The sequence below is a fragment of the Hipposideros armiger genome, unplaced genomic scaffold (assembly GCF_001890085.2).
Source record: "Hipposideros armiger isolate ML-2016 unplaced genomic scaffold, ASM189008v1 scaffold_1558, whole genome shotgun sequence".
Taxonomy (NCBI): domain Eukaryota; kingdom Metazoa; phylum Chordata; class Mammalia; order Chiroptera; family Hipposideridae; genus Hipposideros; species Hipposideros armiger.
The window spans coordinates 143923-151451 of NW_017732908.1; the positions used below are offsets into that span (position 1 = coordinate 143923).

A 7529-nucleotide genomic window follows, 5' to 3' on the forward strand; every position below is an offset into this window, starting at 1 on the left:
TGATTATTAGAATGCTCAAGGAAATTAATGAGAATGAAAAGAAGGATAGAGAAATCATGAAAAACAACCAGGTAGAAATAAAGAATTCAATTACTGAATTGAATAAAAAAATCGATGGTATTACTAGTAGATTGGATGAAGCAGAGGATCGAATTAGTGACTTAGAAGATAAGATAGCAGAGATCATCCAAGCGGAACTAACAATAAAATAAAAAAAAACACATAAGGGCCTGCCAAGTGGCAGCTCTGAGCTCTGAGCAACAGGGCTTCGGGTTTAATTTCCACATGGGCCAATGACGCTGTACCCAAGCTGAACTGCCGCTGAGCTGTCAACAGGTGGCAGGATGGCTCAGCTTGGTGAGAGCACGTGCTCCTAACAACAAGACTGCCTGTTTGTTCGATGGTGGGCTATGCCTGCCCGCAACTAAGACTGAACTCGGCACCTTGAGCTGAGCTGCCGCCTGGATGGCTCAGTGAATAGAGTGTGTGCTCTTAACAATAAGGCTGCTGGTTTGACTCCCTCATGGGATGGTGGCTACGCACACCGGCACCTAAGATTATAACACAGCACCTTGAGCTTAGAGGCCACGAGCTGACGACAGGCAGGCGATGGCAGCTGGCGCCCTCCACAATGAAGATTGAAGAACAACTTGGCTGGTCCTCCTCCCCAATTCCCTAACACTGTTCCCCTCCCCCAGTTCCCCAATTTAAAAAATTACCACTGAAAAAACACAAAAGTTCCATAAAACACTCTCGTTTCCTTCTGAATGTTTTATAATGTATTGTAATCATTAACCAGTCTTTTACTATTGAACTTCAAAGGCCAATTGATCAAATAATTCTGAAGTCTCTGATTAATACTAGTGTGGCAGATATTGGGGATAATGTTCATTTCGATTTCAGAACTTTCTGTGCAGACTTGGTGATATTGCCAGCTCCAGCCACCTTCTTGTCCACTACTTTGATGATACTCATAGCAACAGTCTGTTTCATGTCATGTACAGTAAAACGACCCAGGGAAAGTAGTCAGAGAAGCTCTCAACACACATGGACTTGCCAGGAACCACATCAATGATGGCAGCATCACCAGAACCAACTTGGGCCATCTTCCAGCTGTTTTCCCCTCTAAATAACAATTAATCTCCTTCAGCTCAGCCAATTTGCAGGCAATGTGAACTGGTGACACTGGAGCACAGGTGCACATCTGGCACTGATTTGGCTTGCATAGTTCAGGATAATCACCTGAGCCATAGAGCCAGCATCTTCCATTAGTGAGTCTTTTGTGCTGTCATCAGCTACATTGTGGAACAATCTTTGACAGACACATTTTGCCAATATTGTCCCCAGGAAGAGCTTCACTCAAAGCTGTACAGTAGGCTGGCCGAGTGGCACATTGGTTAGGAGTTGGCTTGGTATGCCAGCTCTAAGAAGCAGGGTCCCGGTTTGGATCCACAGGCGGGCCAGTGATGCTGCACCCTCTACAGCTAAGATGATAAACAACAGCTCAACCTAGAGCTGGGCTGCCATGAATCACCAGTGGTGATGGCATAGGCTGCAGTGGGGCTGGCTGGCAGCTGGTGTGAGCTTTCGTGAGCTGCTGTGAGCCACTGTGAGCGGCCATCCAATGGCCAGTGAGCAACTGCCTCACCCGGGAAGAGCGCAATGATAATACCAACATGGGCCAGTGAAACGACATCCTCCACAACTAGATTGAAGAACAAAAGGACAACAACTTGTCTGTTCCCCTTCTCCTATTCCCCAATGCTGTTCCCCTCCCCCATTTCCCCAATAAAATCTTAAAAAAAAAAAAAAGAAAAAGAAAGTTGCACAGTGCATTTCAACAGACTTTACTTCAGTTGTAATGTTGACTGGAGCAAAGGTGACCACCATGCTGGGTCTGAGCATACCAGTCTCCACACGTCCCACAGGGACAGTACCAATTCCACCAATTTTGTAGACATCACAGAGGAGCAGACACAAAGGCTTGTCAGTTGGACGAGTTGGTGGCAGGACGCAACCCAGAGCTTCAAACAGCGTGTTTCCACTGGCATAGCCATCTTTACAGTGACTTTCTATCTCTTGAACAAAAGCATGTTAGCACTCGGCTCCAGAATGTTGTTGCCATTTCCTATAGAAATTGGCACAAATGCTACTGTGTTGCGGTTTTAGTAAATTTACTTAAAGTAGATGCGACTTTTTTAATGATTTCCTTGTATCTTCTCTGGCTATAAGGTGGCTCAATGGAATCCATCTTGGTAAACCAACAATTAGCTGTTACACACCCAGTGTGTGAGCCAGAAGGGCGTGGTCATGGGTCTGCCCATTCCTGGAGATAACCTGCTTCAAATTCACCAACACCAGCAGCAACAATCAGGACAGCATCGTCAGCCTGACATGTGACATAATCATGTTTTTAATAAAGTCTCTGTGTCCTGGAGCATCAGTGATCGTCACATAACACTTTCTGGTCTCAGATTTCCACAGGGAGATATCAATGGTGATACCACGCTCAGGTTGTTTCCAGTTTATCCAAGACCCAGGCATACTTGAAGGAGCCATTTCCATCTCAACAGTTTCCTTCTCAAGTTACAGAATTGTATACTTGAAACCTATGTAATTTTACTAACCACTGTCACCCTAGTACATTTTAATAAAAAAATTTTTTGTGATTTATTTTTTCTCAATCCCACCACATTTATAGATCAGATAGCCAGTATTGGTAGACTTCCCAGAATCTATGTGTCCAAGACGACAATGTTGATTTGAATCTTTTCCTTTTCCGTTTTGACTTAGATTTAGCGGTGGTTTTCATGACTCCTGTTTTCTGGTGGAAACCTGTTTTGAAAAACTTCAAATGTCTCCTTCTCAGTGAGTAGAGTAACATTGTTTAGATCTTCCCAAGTCTCTTAATGTCTGGTTCAGTAGAAGACAACTGGATTCACACATTTGCTACAGTCTTAACTCTGTTGCAATATCACATGTCATGTAGCCTCTGGAAAATTCTACTGTACACTTGTGAGAGAATGAGAATGACTGAGGTAAATAAATTTTAATATTAATATTATTATTAAAATAGTTTTGTTTTCAAAGACCCCCGAAGTCATAGGGTCCCCTCAGCAGTTCCAGAACTGCTATAGTATGTAAATATGTGTGTGTGTGTGTGTGTGTGTGTGTATGCACATGTGCATGGTGGAATTTCTCCTCTACACACAAAGAAGATGAAGGCCAGAGAGGGGTCTTGGCTTAAAGTAAGTTAAACACATAATGGATTCCAGAAACAAGTGACCTCCTCAACTTTAAAAACTTTAATCAACATTATCATCTCAACAAATGAGTACAGAAAACCTCATAATTATATGAACAGATTAAAGCTATTTGATAAAATCTGGCAATTTTTCTTAGTAAAAATTCTAAGTAAAATAGAACAAATGAAATCAATTGTCAAAGTCAACAGCAATATTACTCTACAATAATGAGTGCTAAAGTTACTTCTATTAAAACCAGGGGGAAACTGCCTGATGTATCTATTATTAGCCAACACTGATCCATAAGTTCTAAGTGTCACACTGAAATACAAAAATGAAATAATAATGAATATTTCCAAAAATGAGTTAAAAAACTTTCATTTTCACACATTATGATTTATTACTGAGAGACATAAAACATGCTCACAGAGTACCACTAGAACTATTAAAATAATGAGATGAGATTCTTTGGAAGTGGCTGCATATATGCTCAATATATAAAAGTACAACTACCTATTTTCAAATGCAAAGTGAAAAATTGTATTGCTGAGGCAAAATGTATTTTTAATGAGCAAATCATCACAAATGACTTGTGGAAGGGACAGGCCATCCAGGGAGAGTACATGGTATGGCTGGATCATGTGACGACCCCTGTGAGGGGTGATGGTGAATGAAGTCAAGGTGAACCGGTGTGAAGGGTCTCTGACTCCACGATGTGTCTGAAATGGCACCTGGACTAGATCCCCAGCATTAAGAAGGGCACAAGTAGGGCACTGCACACAGTGAGTAATGAATGGAAAATTTTGCAGCAAACCAAGCTTTTCTGCTTTTCCCCTTCATTTTTTCTATATGTACACAGAGAAAGATTATCAATCATTGGAAATTGAGTTATGGCAAGAGTTGGCCAACAGGTGAAGGAAACAATCTCTGATGCCCAATGACCTACCCATGTCGTGGGCCTCCCGTTGCAGCTCACAGCTTGTAGCAAGAGGTCTGAGCACATGTTGGGTGTATGAGGGCTGATGGCAGGCGGTCTGGGGGAGTAGAAAGGAATCACTCAATCAGCTCACAAGTTTCCCTGAGGAGCTCAGGGCATAATCTTGTAGGTTCACACATGCACAATGGCAATGGAAGGAGTAGTAACATGCTTATGGGGATTGTGAGATAAGGTACATTGGTGATTTGGGTACCTTTGGATAAACATACATTACATTTCAATTTTTGATACTTCTTAAATATATGAAGTCAAATGTAATTGATAAATACATCTCTTGATGAGATGAATGAGTCCTCTTTGATTTTATATATCCACGGATTATAACAGTTTTTGCTAAAGTGAGGCAATTTTTGTCTCGTTTTTCATCTTTATAGATGTAAACTCTGAAAATACTTGTCACATGATTGTGCAGATGCAACAAGAATAAATTTGTGGTAGCGATGCCACTCAATTCTTTGGCTTTCACTGGGGTTTGGGCCCAAAATGACATTGTGATCTATCACTCAAAATTATTATTATTATTATTTTAAGTAGTTGGAAAATTTAGTAGCAACTGGCATTACTGTAACATCCAAGAGCATGGTCCTTTTTCTAGTAATTCGCTGTTAAATTTAACAGAAGTAAACAAGCTTGACAACCAGGTTAAAAATGTTATTCATAAGAGTCAGATTCTGAATGTGGCAAAGTTTTAGGAATAAACTTTTGGTTATTCCTCCATATCTTTGCACAAGAGTAATGTGATAACAATCTACATGTCTAAAAGTAGTCTGTCCATAGTTACAGAAAAGAATTCTAAGCGATAAGGAAAAGTTTTATTCAAGGAAATATTAAAACAGGAAGATGAAACATTATCAATGTCACTTTAATGTATAATACCTATGCAAAAAATTGTCCACTTGAAAAGATACCCATGGCTTTACTAGCAGGGGACTGAATCAATAGCCTTAGGTATGAATCAAATACTAAAGTAAATGAACTTTGATAATATTTGAACATTGGTGTTTAAGAATTACAAAAAGGTAGCAAGATCAGAATTGGCAACCCTTCAAATTCAGCATATTTGCCCTAAAAAAGATTGTGGATTGTAAAATGTCTTCCTTGGAAGTCTTTCAATAGAGGTTAGATAGCCACACAAGTATTCCTTAGAAATAATCCTGCCACAAGACGGTAAGACTATAAAATGTAAAGTTCGAAGACAGCATTCCTTCTATTTTCCCAGAAAACAGAAAACAGCAAGTAGTTACTCCTAAGTGGCCTTTATTCAATTAAACACTGAGTGAAAAGATTTGTGAAATGCCTACGACTAGCAAAATACTATGGTCATTTATTTGAAGAATGTGAAGATCAAATGTAGATACTGCCCAGGTTGCATTTTCTTCTAACATTCAGGACAATCATTTTTACCATTAATATAAGACTCATTAAAACAAAACAAAATGGGGCCGGCCGAGTGGCACGATGGTTAAGAACTGGCTTGGGATGCCAGAGGGCCCCGGTTCGGATCCCACATATGAGGGCCAGTGACACTGCCCTCCACAGCTAAGATGCTGAACAACAGCTCAACCTGGAGCTGGGCTGCCGTGAGTCGCCGGCGACGGCGTAGGCTGCAGCCCCTGTGGCACTGGGTTGCCATGGGCTACCGTATGTAGCTAGCAGCCAACGTGAGCGGCCAGCAGCCGCAGTGAGCGGCCGTCCAGAAGCCGGCGACTGATGTGCCTCGCCTGGGAAGAGCATAATGATGGTGCCAACTTGGGCCAGTGAAGCGACGTCCTCCACAACTAGACTGAAGAACAAAACGACAGCAACTTGTCTGTTCCCCTTCCCCCAATTCCCCATCACTGTTCCCGTCCCCCCAAGTCCCCAATAAAAATCTTAAAAAAAAAACAAAACAAAAAAAACAAACAAACAAAAACAAAACAAAATGAACGACAGGGTGGCAGTTCATATGCGTAAAAAATAACATTGCAGAAAATCTAATCAAGGGTTTGATCTAATTTTCCTGTGGTTTTGTTAAAATGGTTCCATGTTTTTCTACCATTAGCTGTTCCAAAATACTAGAAAGACATCCTATCATAGTTTTATGGACCTTAAGATGTTTTTAGACTAGTATAAGTATTTGATGATTGGACAGTGGGCCAGTAAATGAAATAGTATATATAGAATACAAATAAAAGTTTATTGTATGAAATTAAGGCCTTCATATTTCATAGTTTGCTAAGGCTAAAGGAAGATGAGGTAATTTTTTAAAACCTGAACCAAAATTTCACTTTTACTTCCCCTCAGCCCCAGCTATTAAAATGGCCTGACCAAATGTTGTCAAACAAACACTATAAATAACACCAAATCCTTTAAAGACAACTGTCCCAAATGTTATTTCTAGGCATATGTGATCTTCATGGCACAGGACAGTGTGATCTTTAATCCTTGTGAAGCACCCCTGGCAGCTCCAGCCTGTCCATCATCTTCAAGTTCAACAAATGCAAAGTTATGCCTCTCAGTCATCAAACGTACTTCCTGAAAACCAGGGAATTGATGAAACAACGTGGATAACATCATCTCATTAGTGCCTTCTGGTGAATTATTAAGGAATAAAATATAGTTTGGAGGGTAATCAGGGACCTGAGGATTTGGTGTTGCATTTCCTTGGGTAGTAGCTGAATTTGGTGTTCCCTGACCAGTGTTCTTATTTGCAGTCATTACTGTTTGTTCCACTATTTGGCTTTTTCCTTTTCTTTGTCAGCAAAAGCGCCACACATTTTAGGCGTTACTTCAGAATCTGTTTTTGCATACTGGATTCTCATTTGTTTACCATGAAATGGAAATCCCTGTAATTGTCTCAAGGCATTCGTAGATGGGCCCACTTCTTTCTTTAAATATAACAAAAGCTTGTCCCCTCAACTTTATGGTCATTAAAGCCACAATATCTACCACGTGGCCAAAATGAGAAAACAGAGCGTACACAGATCTCTTCAATTCTTCTGTTTTAAATTTGTCATTCATATTGTTGATATAAATTATATGATTTGATCGGATATCCATGTTTTGGGTTAAATTGTTCAAACATTCTGAGGCGTGCGTCATGTCCAGTGATTCAAAATTATTATTAATGATTTATGTGCCATGACTAATTTAGGTCCTCCTTTGATTTTATTCAAAGCAAGGAATCAGAAACAACCCTCTGTAGAAAAAGTTTTGTGTACCTCAGAACGTTAGTATAGATTATTGCTTGGGGTCTAGGGATTTGCACTCAGAGTCAATGCTGTGTAAGACCTGATGGATGACGTGGG

General features: G+C 40.4%; 1 pseudogene; it reads right to left on the minus strand.

Moving 5' to 3' along the window:
• Positions 1–6618: 6618 nt before the first annotated feature.
• On the minus strand, positions 6619–7281 carry LOC109377793 (U2 small nuclear ribonucleoprotein B'' pseudogene; annotated as a pseudogene).
• Between the last annotated feature and the right edge of the window lie 248 nt (positions 7282–7529).